The sequence below is a fragment of the Molossus molossus genome, unplaced genomic scaffold, assembly GCF_014108415.1.
Source record: "Molossus molossus isolate mMolMol1 unplaced genomic scaffold, mMolMol1.p scaffold_m16_p_6, whole genome shotgun sequence".
NCBI classification, from domain to species: Eukaryota; Metazoa; Chordata; class Mammalia; order Chiroptera; family Molossidae; genus Molossus; species Molossus molossus.
In genome coordinates, this window is record NW_023425399.1 from 62,950,615 (window position 1) to 62,964,032 (window position 13,418).

At 40.4% G+C, this 13,418-nt stretch overlaps 1 protein-coding gene across 1 annotated transcript in view; it reads left to right on the forward strand.

Moving 5' to 3' along the window:
- PPP4R1 (protein phosphatase 4 regulatory subunit 1) overlaps positions 1-13,418 on the forward strand; it is a 99,487-nt gene that overhangs the window by 21,783 nt on the left and 64,286 nt on the right. The gene's annotated exons all lie outside the window — the stretch shown is intronic.

The window sequence follows — 13,418 nt, forward strand, 5'->3', positions numbered from 1 at the left end:
AAGTAGAGATCAGCAATTGGGAGGTAGGCTCCTATTTTGGCCGGATCTGTGAGGAGTTGGCCATCTGGCCCGAGGACAAATTTTGCTTCCTCTCGGTGGATCCTGTCCCTCTCCTCAGAGGTCAACAGGACCTGCAACAATTGCTGACAGTCATCCCAACTGGGCTGATGGGTGTGGAAGACTGTCTCTAGGAGAGAGATTAAACCTTGGGGTTTATCAGAGAAGGAAGGGCTCTGTTGTTTCCAATTATACAGGTTGCCAGTTGAGAAGGGGACATAAACCATGAAGGGCCGAGTCTGGTCTCCACCTGGTGGTGGAGCAACCTGACGGAGGGGCAGGATGGCAGCCGAGGAGTCTGGCGCCTGTGGAGGAGGGTTATAAGGGGTGCCGCCACGCCATGTGTATGGGAAGGACTGAGCTGCTGAAGGGCTTCAGCCTCTCTAGCCACGGCAGCGGCAGGTGGCAGAGACCAACAAGGGGGTGGCCCCACAGGGTCAGTAAGGGGGTCTTCTGGGGGACCTGAAAGAACAGGGTAAAGCCTTTGGGAAGGAGCAGAAGCCGAGGGCTTCTAAGGTTTCCGCGAAAGCTGGGCAATTAAAATCTTCTCCCTATTAGGGCACAAACATTTCTTAATATAATTAGGCTTGTCAGTAGCTATGTCAATCCAAACATCAATGTAAGGAGTTTGGTCTGGGTGTCCGGGAGTCCCGTAGATGACGCCTCGAATTGCAAACAAAGAGCTTAAGTCAAAAGTGCCCTGGGAGGTCCAACTGACCCGGAAAGTGGGCCTCTCCACTTTGCACAAAGTGCGCAAGAATCCAGGGTCTACTGAGATGCTGTAACCTGAAGCGCGCTTGGAAAAGTCTGAGAAGTTATTAAGGAGACATTGAAGAGGGTCCTAGGTCCTGAAGGTCCCTGACCCATTTTGAAGGACACAGGCCAGCATAGCACAGAAACACAAAACACAAAAGGACAAACATAAAAGGACAAACAAATAAGACAGACCAAAAAACCAGACAAATCGAACGTCTTGCTATGGCCCTGGGGCTGGATCTATGTGCTGCGTCCAGCAGATCCACTTCCCCTTACTCTGCAGAGTTTTCAGAAACAGATTTACCGAGGGACGTCCCATCTGCTGAACCGAACCTGGGCCCAGGGTTTCCAGATGCTCTCTAGATGGAATTTTGGAGTGGAGACAATTCCGGGGCAGAATGGCGTCTGGGGCAGAGGAACATCTCCTCCGAGGCCTTCTCCTAGACCGCTCGTCTGCTTCTGGAATGGTCCTGTCTCCCGGAGTCTGAGGAGGTCAACCCGTCGAAGTTGGGGACCTCATTTGTCTATCTCGCTGGGCCCTCCAAATGTTGTATGTAGACCAACGAGACAGACCAGACTCAGACTCCGAACTGGGTTCAAATTAAGAGAGCTTTATTAACTGCACGGTGACTGTCCCGTCCTACACAGAGGAGAGAGCAGCCCCGAGCTCAGGGGGTGAGTTGCTTATATAGTTGTCTTAGCCCCTGTTAAGGAATTTGGATTAAGGGTATGGGAGCAAGCAAGCACTGTACAGAAGCAGATATTTGCAGTTAGCTGTTATGCCTGAGGGAATAATCAGTTCCGGTGTACACAAAGCAATGGTTATCTATACAATGCAGTGGTTATCTATTAGCAGATAGTTCTTGCCATTCCCTTAAAAACCAGGGGGCAAGGTCATGTGTTTGTCCTTTACAGCTTCAGTTTGTTTTTTTTAAGAGGTATAAGCACTGAGAAATTTTGTTGACAAAAATAAGTTGATAGAAAAAACTTTGTTAGCATTTCTTGAACTTTTTCCAATTTATGTGTCAAAAACTTGCAGTTTCTTTTTGTTTTTAAAGCAAAGGATTGAAAAGTACCTGACTTTTAAAACTATTTATTACTGTCTTTAGAGAGTTGATTTCTTAACACATTCATAAATACATTCAAGGGTCCCTTTGTTTGCAGTAGAGGTTTTTTTTGCTTTGGTGCTGTGCATCAAGTAATTATCCTTGAGTATTAAGTGTAGCGATTGTAGCCTGGCGATGGTTTAGAGGTATACCTTTCTGTCTAAGGGGATATGGGAGGTTTGACACAAATCCCCAGGCATATTTTTGGGGTGGACTGTTGGAAGTTGGTGTCTGGAATAGTCCTTAAAGTTATTCACATGATTTATTCTCAGAAAATCTCTGTCTACCTCAGGGAGTTCGAATACCCCAATTTACTTTAGCAAAAGATATCAGAGCCTCTGAATTGTGGTTGGGAAATGAGAGGTTGGAATATAGAACACTTATAAAAGTAGAATTTATAGTTCTTAGCATCTAATTAAATACGGGAGCAAGAAAATAATGGTAAAATAAAAGTAACTCAAAATCTCATGTTTGAAGAGAACTCAGTGTTACTGGGGAGAAAGTGGTATTGAAAAGTCATGAGGAATAGCTCATTCAGTTTGGACAGTTTAATTTTCAGAACAAATGCAGCATAGAGGTGGAGATTCTATGAAATACCTGCGACTATGGATCTGGGGATCAGGGCAGAACTTTAGGGGTCATCTGCATTATAAGTAATTATTGAAGCTGTGGATTATCAAGGAGGGAAGAGGTGTGTTGTGTGTGTAATGCATGTATGAGTAGAAAAGTAGAGGGAAATACAGCTATATTTACATAAAAGGGTCAGACAGGAATAGGCAAGAATAGTACAGAAAGGTGGAAAAATACTCAGGATTGTGTACTTCCAGAGAACACAAGAAAGGAATTTAAGAGGAGGCTGTTGGAATAGGGAGAGTCAGCCTTGTCAAATACTGGAGAGAATACAGTAGGTCTAAGAAGCACCCCCCCCCCCCCAAATTTTGCAATATTATTGCTAATCTTTGAGAAGAGATTCACAAGAGTGAAAAATAGGACAGATTGATTATATTTGTGTTGATGGGAAGGTGAAGGCTTCTAAACGAACTATACCTTTAAAAAGTTTGATGAAAAAGTCATTTTAGAGAATAGCAAGCTTAACTTCTAGATTCATTATGTCAGAAAAAAACCCATATAGTTTTTCATAAAGTATGATGTACATGGCCATATTTACAAGTCATACTTTTCCTCCACCATTGTATCTCGTTTATTATTTCTGTAGTTTATTCCTCAATGAGGTGGTTGGTGTTAAAGGCCATGTTTTTGGAAAATACATCTTTAGACAGTAGCAGTGAGATGCTTCATTTTGAAAAGCATATGAGAACAGCTGAATTACTTTTTATTTCCTCCTCGTGCCCTTAAGCATGTGTGTATGTCATGTAATAGAACAGTGGACAGGACACCACTCAAAGTATCCTCTCCCTTGCTTTTGTTCTCCTGGTTGCTGGCACTTTTTTCTCTGACTTGCACTATAGAAAACATCAAAAGCATTGTATGATAGTAAGGTAGGACTAGAGGTTGATGTTTTGAGTGTAGATCTTGGGTGTTAGAATAGGGATTTGAAACATCTGAGGGAATTGTAAGATTGAACAATGTAGATTCAAAATATTTTCAAAGACTTTTTTTAGATTTTTTAAAAAATATGTTTTTATTGGTTTTTTAGAGAGAGGAAGGGAGATAGAAACATACATGTGAGAGAGAAACATTGATCAGCTGCCTCCTGCATTACCCCTACTGGGGATCAAATCCACAACCCTGGCATGTGCTCTGACTGGGAATCGAATTGGGACCTCTCAGTCCATGGGACGACACTCAATCCACTGAGCCACACCAGCCAGGCTAGATTGATTTTTTAAGAGAGAGTGGGAGAGCAACTTCCATGTGAGAGCAAAACATTAGTGCGCTGCCACCTGCACGCCCCCCTACTGGTGATCAGGCATGCAACCTGGGCACATGCCCTGGATATCGAACTGGCAACCTTTTGGTGCATGGGATGATGCCCAAGCAAGTGACCCACACTAGCCAGGGCTAGATTAAAAATTCTTACTGAACTTGTATCTGATAAAATGGACTTAAAAATGAAGGCCATAATTAGAGACAAAGAAAGCCACTACATAATGTTGAAAAGCTCTATTCAAGTAGGAAGATATAACCTTGGTAAACATAAATGCACCCAATATAGAAGCACCAAAATATATTTAAAAACTTCTGGAGGACTTCAAAGAAGAAATCAACAGCAATACAATCGTAGCAGGGGACTTCAACACCCTGCTGACATCACTAGATAGATCCTGTACACTAAATATTAACAAGGAAACAGAGGTTCTAAATGATGCACTAGATCAAATGGATTTAATAGATATTTATAGAGACTTACACCCCAAAACAGCACAATTCACATTCTTCTGAAGCATACATGGGACATTCTCAAAGATAGACCACATGTAAGAACACAAAGCAAGTCTCTACAAATTCAAGAAGATTGAAATCATATCAAGCACATTTCTCAGATCACAGTGGCATGAAACTAGAAATCAAGTTACAATAAAAACACTCAAAAACGAGGCTAAATAGCATGTTATTAAATAATGACTGGGTTACCAAGGAGAGCAAGGAAGAAATTAAAAACTTCCTGGAAACCAATGAAAATAAACACACAACAACACAAAATCCATGGGACTCGGTGAAAGCAGTCCTGAGAGGGACGTTCATAGCACTATAGGCCTATCTCAAGAAACAAGAAAAATTTCTGTTTGACTATCTAACCTCACAACTTAAAGAACTAGAAAGCAAACAAAAATAAAAACACCGAGCCGGTAGAAGGAAATAAATAGTAAAGATCAGAGCAGAAGAAATGTGACATGGAGACTAAACAATTCAAAAGATCAATGAAACAAAGAGCTGGTTCTTTGAAAAGATAAATTATTGATGAACCCTTAGCCAGACTCACCAAGAAACAGAGAGAGGACCCAAATAAACAAAATGAGAAATGGAAGGGGAGAAATAAAAACTTACAACACAGAAATACAAAGGATTGTTAAAAACTACTAGGACAATTATACACGCCACCAAATTGAACAATCTAGGCGAAATGGACAGATTACTAGAAATACACAGTCTCCCAAAACTGAACTGGGAAGAGTCAGAACACTTGAACAAAACAATAACAACTAAGGAAATTAAAAATGTAATTAGAGAAACTCCCAGCAAACAAAAGCCCAGACAGCCTAACAGGGAAGTTTCACTAAACATTCAAAGAAGAACTAACACCCATTCTCCTCAAACTATTCTAAAAAATTCAAGAAGTAAGCCTTCCAAACTCTTTTTATGAGGCCTGCATTATCCTAATTCCAAAACCAGATAAAGACACCACAAAGAAAGGAAACAGCAGGCCAATATCTCTGATGAACATAGATGCCAAAATCCTCAACAAAATATTAGCAAATCAGATCCAACAATACATTAAAAAAAAAATTATTCACCATGATCAAGTGGGATTCATCCCTGGGATACAAGGCTGGTACAATATTTGCAAATCAATAAAAGTGATACACCACATAAACAAAATGAAAGATAAAAATCATATGATCATATCAATAGATGCTGAAAAAGCATGGGATGCAAAATCCAGCACCCATTTCTGATAAAAACCCTCAGGAAAGTGGGAATAGAGGGATCATATCTCAACATAATAAAGACCATATATGAAAAACCTAAAGCCAACAGCATACTCCATGGGCAAAAACTACAAGCATTTCCCTTAAGAACAGGAACAAGACAGGGATGCCCACTTGCACCACTCTTATTAAACATAGCACTAGAAGTCTTAGCCACAGCGATTAGAAAAGAAGAAAAAATAAAAGGGATCCTAATTGGAAAGGAGGAAGTAAACTGTCGTTATTTTCTGATGACATGATATTACACATAGAAAACCTTACAGACGCCATCAAAAATCTACTAGATTTAATAAATTAATTTGGCAAAGTATCAGGATACAAAATTAACATCCAGAAGACGATGACATCCGTATACACCAATAATGAACACTCAGGGAAACAAATAAACAAACAAAAATCCCATTTACCATTGCAACAAAAAATAAAATACCTAGGAATAAATTTAACCAAGGAGGTAAAAGACCCATTCTTAGAAAACTACAGGATATTGAAAACAAATAGAGGAAGATATAAAAAATAAAAACATATACCATGTTCATGGATTGGTAAAATCGATAGCATTAAAATGTGTATACTACCCAAAGCAATCTACAGATTCATTGCAATCCCTAATAAAGTACCAATAGAATATTTCACAGATCTAGAACAAATACTCCAGAAGGTTTATATGGAACCACAAAAGACCTCAAATAGCCACAGCAATCTTGAAAGAGAACAAAGTGGGAGAGGTCACAATACCAGATATCAAGTTATACTACAAAGCCATCATAATCAAAACATCCTAACACTGGCACAAGCACAGACATATAGACCAATGGAACAGAACAGAGAACCCAGATATCTACCCAAGACAGTATGCACAGTTAATATTTGATGAAGGAAGCAAGAGCATACAGTGGAGAAAAGACAGTCTCTTTAATAAATGATTCTGGGAAAATTGGACAGCTGCTACATGCAAAAAAATGAAACTAGACCCCATCAACTTACACCATACATAAGAATAAACTCAAAATGGATAAAAGACTTAAATGTAACCCGTGAAACCATAAAGAGCCTATAAGAAAATGTAGGCAGAAAAATCTGGGACATCATAGGTAGTGGAATTTTCTTTTTTTTTCCATTCTCACCTGAGGACATTTTTGCATTTATCTTCAGATAGAGCGGGAGGGAGAGTGGGGGGAGAGAGAGAGAGAAACATCGATGTAAGAGAGACACAAATGGTTGCCACCCACACGACCCCAATCAGAACGAGGGACAAACTGTAACTGAGGTACGTGCCCTTAGTGGGAACCAAACCTGGGACTCTCTGGTCTGTGGGCCGACGCTCTAACCACTGAGCCAAACCAGCCAGGGAACACATAATGGAATTTTCACTGATACATCACCTAGAGCAAGAGAAACAAAGGAAAATATGCATAAATGGGACTACATCAAACTTAAAAGTTTCTGCATGGCAAAAGAAACCAGCATCAAAATGAAAAGGGAACCCATTCTCTGGGAGGACATATTTGTCATCAGTACATTAGATAAGGGATTAACATTCAAAATATATAAAGTATTCATACAACTCAACAAAAGGAAGACAAATTTTCCAATTAAAAAATGGGCAAAGGACCTGAATAGACACTTCTCCAAACAGGACATACAAATGGCCAGGAGACACGACAAAATGCTCAACATTGCTAATCATCAGAGAGATGCATATTAAAATGACTAGGAGATATCACCTCACACTTGCCAGAATGGCGGCCATCAACAAATCCTCAAACAACAAATACTGGCTAGTATGTGGAGAAAAGGGTACTCTAGTACACTGCAGTTGGGAATGCATATTGGTGCAGCCATTATGGGAAACATTTTGGTGCTTCCTCAAAAAATTAAAAATGGTGCTGCCAGTGTGGTTCAGTTGTTGAGCATTGACCCATGCACCAAGAGGTCACCGTTTTGATTCCTGGTCAGGATACATGCCCAGGTTGTGGGCCTTGTCCCCAATGGGGGTATGTAGGAGGCAGCCATTCAGTGTTCTTTCTCACTGATGTTTCTGTCTTTCTTTCCCTCTCACTTTCTCTCTCTCTAAAATCAGTAAAGGAAAAAAAATTTTTTAAATGGTGCTGGAAATGGATCCAGTGATTCTACTTCTAGGAATATATCCTAAGAAGCTTGATACACCAAGTAGAAAGAATATATGCACCCCTATGTTCATAGCAGTGCTATTTACAATAGCTAAGATCTGGAAACAGCCCTAGTGCCCATCAGTAGATGAGTGGATAAACAAGCTGTGGTACATTTACACAATGGAATATTATGCAGCTGTAAGAAAGAGAGATCTCTTACCCTTTGAGATGACATGGAGGGAGCTGGAGAGTATTATGCTAATCAAAATAAGCCAGTAGAGATAGACAAGTACAATATAATCTCACTTATTTGTGGAACATAATGAACAAAATAAGTTGTCTACCAAAAGTGATCCAGAGTCATGGAAATAGGGAACAGACTGACAAAGGGATAGGGGTGGGAAGAGATGAACCAAAGAACTTATATGCATATATGAACAACCAATGGACTCGGACACTAGGGCTGGAGGGAAGGCAGGAGGGGGATAGGAGCGGGAAGGAGGGGGTCAAAGGGTGAAAAAGGGGAACATCTATAATACTTGCAACAATAAAAATAAGTAAAAAACAAAACAATACAAAATTCTTGTTGAGTCAGCATAAAATTAGCATGAATTTGTGTTATATCTGAGCATTGTTGAAGAGAAATAGAAAAGAGGCTTACTTATAATATTGATACAGGTAGAAATAGAAGTGTCTCCATTGAGTTAGAATGTTGTACTCTTGTGGGGACTAGGTTTCTGTGTACTTGTCTTCCTCTGCTCTATGATAACTAAGTGTAGTATAATTGGAAGAGGAGCAAAATGAGGCCTTCGGTTCTCTTAGAATGCTGTGTAAAGACAGGTCATTTGGCTTCGGAAAGCCATCATCATATTTTCTTCTTTCTTAATTAAAAATAAGTAAATGGCCCTGGCTGGTTTGGCTCAGCAGTTAGAGCATCAGCCTGCGGTCCCGAGACACCAGGTTCGGTTTCCGCTAAGGGCGTGTACCTCGGTTACAGTTTGTCCCCGGCCCTGGTTGGTCGTGCGGGTGGCAGCCACTCGATGTGTTCCTTTCACGTTGATGTTTCTCTCTCTCTCTCTCTCTCTCTCTCCATCTCCCTCCTTCTCTCTCTCTCTCCCACTCTACCTGAACAAAAAATAGAAAAATGTCCTTGGGTGGGGATTAAATAAATAAATAAATAAATAAATAAATGATGGTTTTAATTAATAATTGGTAATTTTAATAAAATTATATTATGATATAGTTGAATAAATATATACACTGCCTGAATTATCTGTTGCTTAAAGGAGATAACTGTTGAATTTAAAGTATAGCTTAGAAAATCTCAAATACCATTCCTAACTCTACAGAGTGGTAATGTGATTTCTCTAGTCAGGTAAGAGGATTTGCAAAATGTAATAATGTTACTCTTTAAAAATTAGAAGGCTGCCCTGGCTGTGCAGAGAGACCCGGGTTCGGTTCCCGCTCAGGGCATGTGCCTCGGTTGCAGTTTGTCCCCGGCCCTGGTTGGTTGTGAGGGTGGCAGCCACTCGATGTGTCCCTTCACAGTGATGTTTCTCTCTCTCTCTCTTCCTCTCTCTCCCTCCCACTCTATCTGAACAAAAAATGGAAAAATGTCCTCGGGTGAGGATAAAAAAAAATATAAATAAATAAATAAATAATTAATTAATTAGAAGACTGCCTTGGCCGGTTTGGCTCAGCTGTTAGAGTGTTGGCCTGTGGACCAAGGGGTTCGATTCCCTGTCAAGGACAAGTACCTGGGTTGCAGGTTTGATCCCTGGCCCCGTTCCAGGTCATGTCGAAGGAGGCAACCAATCCATGTGTCTCTCACATCAATATTTCTCCCTCCCTCCCTTCTAAAAATCAATGGAAAAATATCCTCTGGTGAGGATTAGAAGAAAAAATTAGAAGGCTAAATTGATTTTGGTTGGTCACATTCACCTGCTGCTCCTACCTCAAGTCTATGTGAACTGTGTGACCCCCCTCTACTAAATTACTTGTAAGTTTTCTAAATATGACATGGTTTTCCATGACTCCCTGTCTTTGGATTTCTCTGCTTAGAATACCTTCTTCCTGCTCTCTGTCCTCCTGTATCTTTCAAGAATTGGTACAGTAAGAGATTAACAACAATAACTACCAATAGAATAATTATAGCAATATACTCTAATAAAAGTTGTATGAATGTGGGGGTCTCATTTTCCCCCCCAAATCATCTGACTGTACTGTAGTAACACTCCTTATGATGATGTGAGATAGTACAGTGTCTACATAGTGAGATGAAGTAAGGTGAATTATGAGGTACTGTTAGGCTACTGTTGACCTGATGATAAGGCATGGACAAGCTGGACAAAGGGATGACTCGATTTCCAGGCAGACAGGAAGGAGCAGGACAATTCAAGGTTTCATGCTCATGCTATTTTTAGTATTCCATTTTAATTCCTATATTGACTTTCTAGCTATCCTTTCTTGCATGTTTTAGAGATTATTTCTAAGGGTTGTAATTTGCATCTTTAATATATCATAATCTATTTAAAGTTAATGTACAACTTTGCATAAGCTGTAGAATCCTTATAACAGTATATAGCTACATTTATTCCCTGTATGCTATTTTTTTTTTCTTTATTGATTTTAGAGAGTGAGGAAGGGAGAGGGGAGAGAAAGAGAAACATTGATGCGAGAACATCTATTGGCTGCCTCCTGCATGCCCTGCACTGGGGATTTGGCCCACAACCTGGGCATGTGTCCTCCCTGGGAATTGAACTGGTGACCTCTTGGTGCATGGGACTATGCTCAGTCCACTGAGCCACACCAGCTGGGCTTTTAAAAAAATTTTAATGTTTTTATTGATTTTTTTAGAGAGAGAGGGAGAGAGAAACATCAATTGGCTGCCTCCTGCACACCCCCTACTGGGGATTGAGCCCATAACCTGGACATGTGCCCTGACCAGGAATTGAACCAGGACCTCTCAGTCCATGGGACTATGCTCAGTTCACTGAGCCAAACCAGCTGGGCCCTGTATGCTATTTTATCTGATTATATTATTGACTGTGCCATCACTTCGAGCATATGCTGTAGGATTTCTTTTCATTAGTGGTGATAGTTTTTTATTGATTATATTTGGAGAGCTTGTTTGGAGGTTCTAGCAGGGGAACGCAGCTACTTGTATACCCTTGACTGAAAACTGGTCCTCTTCTCTGGGACGAAGGTCATCCTCTTCCACCCAGCACGCAGCTTCGGGAGGGACGCATATGGATCGGTGAGGGAGGAGGGGGACACACACCTAGCCAGCCAGATCAGCTGAATCAACCCTGGTGATTAATGGGGTGACGGATGTTACAGCCAGATAGCCCTCACATCCTATTGATTATATTTTGTGTTTCTCTTTGTTACCTGTTGCAGGCATTTGCAGGGTATGACTGGGTAAGACTTAAGTATGCACTGTCCTTGTGGCCTCCACAAAGATGAAATCTAGAGCCTTATTAGTCCAATCAAGAATTGCTAAGCTGATCTGGCGGGGTAGTTCAGTTGGTTGGAATGTTGTTCTGATAGGCCAAGGGTGCCGGTTCCATTTCCTGTCTGTGCACAAACAACCAATGTTACTCTTTTCTCTCTCTCTCTCCCTCCCTCCTTCTCTCCTTCCCCTCTTTCTCAAATCATTTTTTAAAATTAAAAAAGAATAATTATAATTGCTCAGGAAATCGTGAATTTGGAGAGGAGGATGATGGAGGTCAGAATGATAATGACAGGAGGCGGCAGTACTAGGAAATAGAGATAAACCTTTGTTGCCAGTGCCTCTGCCAGAGTGGAACACTTCCTTTTGTATAGAAATTGTCAGCCATGATTGATAGAGTGGTGACAGAAGTTGAAGCAAAATATTATTTTGTTAACCTTCTAGAAGTGTGTTTCTCAAATATGGTTGTTCAACAATTTGCATTTGAATTAGTGGGGATATTTATTAAAAATGAGTAGTTCTGAGCCTCACTCCAAATCTATATATCAGTGTCTATATGTGAGATCTGGGAATCTATTTTAGAGTTAAGTGCCCCAAGCTTGTCTTAAACACAGTTATGTTTTTTTTTTATCTTCATCCGAGGACATTTTTGCATTTATCTTCAGATAGAGCGGGAGGGAGAAAGGAAGGGAGAGAGAGAGAGAAACATCAATGTGAGAGAGACACACTGAGTGGCTGCCACTCACACAACACCAACCAGGGCCCGGACAAACTGCAACCGAGGTACGTGACCTTAGCGGGAACCAAACCCAGGTCTCTCTGGTCTGCGGGCCAACACTCTAACCGCTGAGCCAAACTGGCCATGGCAAGAATCAGTATTATTAATGTTGATCTTTAAAATTAACAAGTGTGAGCTGAGACTGAAACAGTTTGGTGGTAGACAGAATTCTAGAGCCTGCATCAGGTACCATGGAGGTCATGCTAGCTCTACAGTCTTACTTTACAGAGGAGAAAACGGAGGCCAAATGAGAGTGTCTGAGTGGTTTTTACAACTCTGATTTGTAATTAAGGTACTTTGCTATGAATTGTAGATCAGGATAACCTGTATAAAATATGTCTGCACTATGTAAGTAATTATTTTATGTGAAGTGTTATTTTTAATCCATATGGCAATCTGCTTTTTAATTGGCCTATTTCAGACCATTTGCACTTAAAGTGATTATTGATATCGTTGGGTTTAAGTCTCTTATCTTGCTATTTTTCATCTATTCATTTTATTGGTTCCTTTTTATCAAACTCTTTTTCTGCTTTCTTTTGAGTTTTTCTTTTTTTTTTTTCCTTAATTTTTTTCCCTTTATTGATTTTAGAGGGAGAGGAAGGCAGAGGGAGAGATAGAAACATCGATGAGAGAGAACATCAATTGGCCGCCTCCTGCATGCCCCCTACTGGGGGTTAGGCCCACAGCCTGGGCATGTGTCCTGATGGTGAATTGAACCAGCGACACGCTCAACTACTGAGCCACACTACTGAGCCACACTGGCCAGACTTGAGTATTTTTTTTATTTTATGATTTCATTTTATGTCTTTTATTGGCTTACTAGCTCTGTGTCTTTGGTTGGTTTTTTGATGTTTAATGGTCACTACAGAGTTTATAATTAATGTGTGTGTGTGTGTCTGTTTAACTTATTACAGTCTACCTTCAATTAGTATGTATCTTTTCACATGCAGTATAGGAACTTTAGGACTGTGTACTTTACTCTTTTCCTGCCTTTGTGCTAGTGTAGGTCATACATTTTACTTCTGTATGTGTTATAAACCTTACCATATATATATTTTTTTTTATCCTCACCCGAGGACACTTTTTCATTTTTTGTTCAGATAGAGCAGGAGGGAGAGAGAGAGAAACATCGATGTGAAAGGGACACATCGAGTGGCTGCCACCCGCACGACTAACCAGGGCCAAGGACAAACTGCAACCGAGGTACATGCCCCTAGCGGGAACCGAACCTGGGTCTCTCCGGACCACAGGCCGACGCTCTAACTGCTGAGCCAAACTGGCCAGGGCGCTTTACCATACATTTTTAATCTCTATTTTATAGAGCACATATTTTGCTTTAAACAGTCAATTACCCTTTAAAGAGATTTTAAAAATAAGGCTTTTGTTTTTACCCACATATTTGTCATTTCTGTTGCTCTTAATTTCTTTGTTGTAAATCTAGATTTCTATCTAGTATAATTTTTTGTTTATTTGTTTGAAGGACTT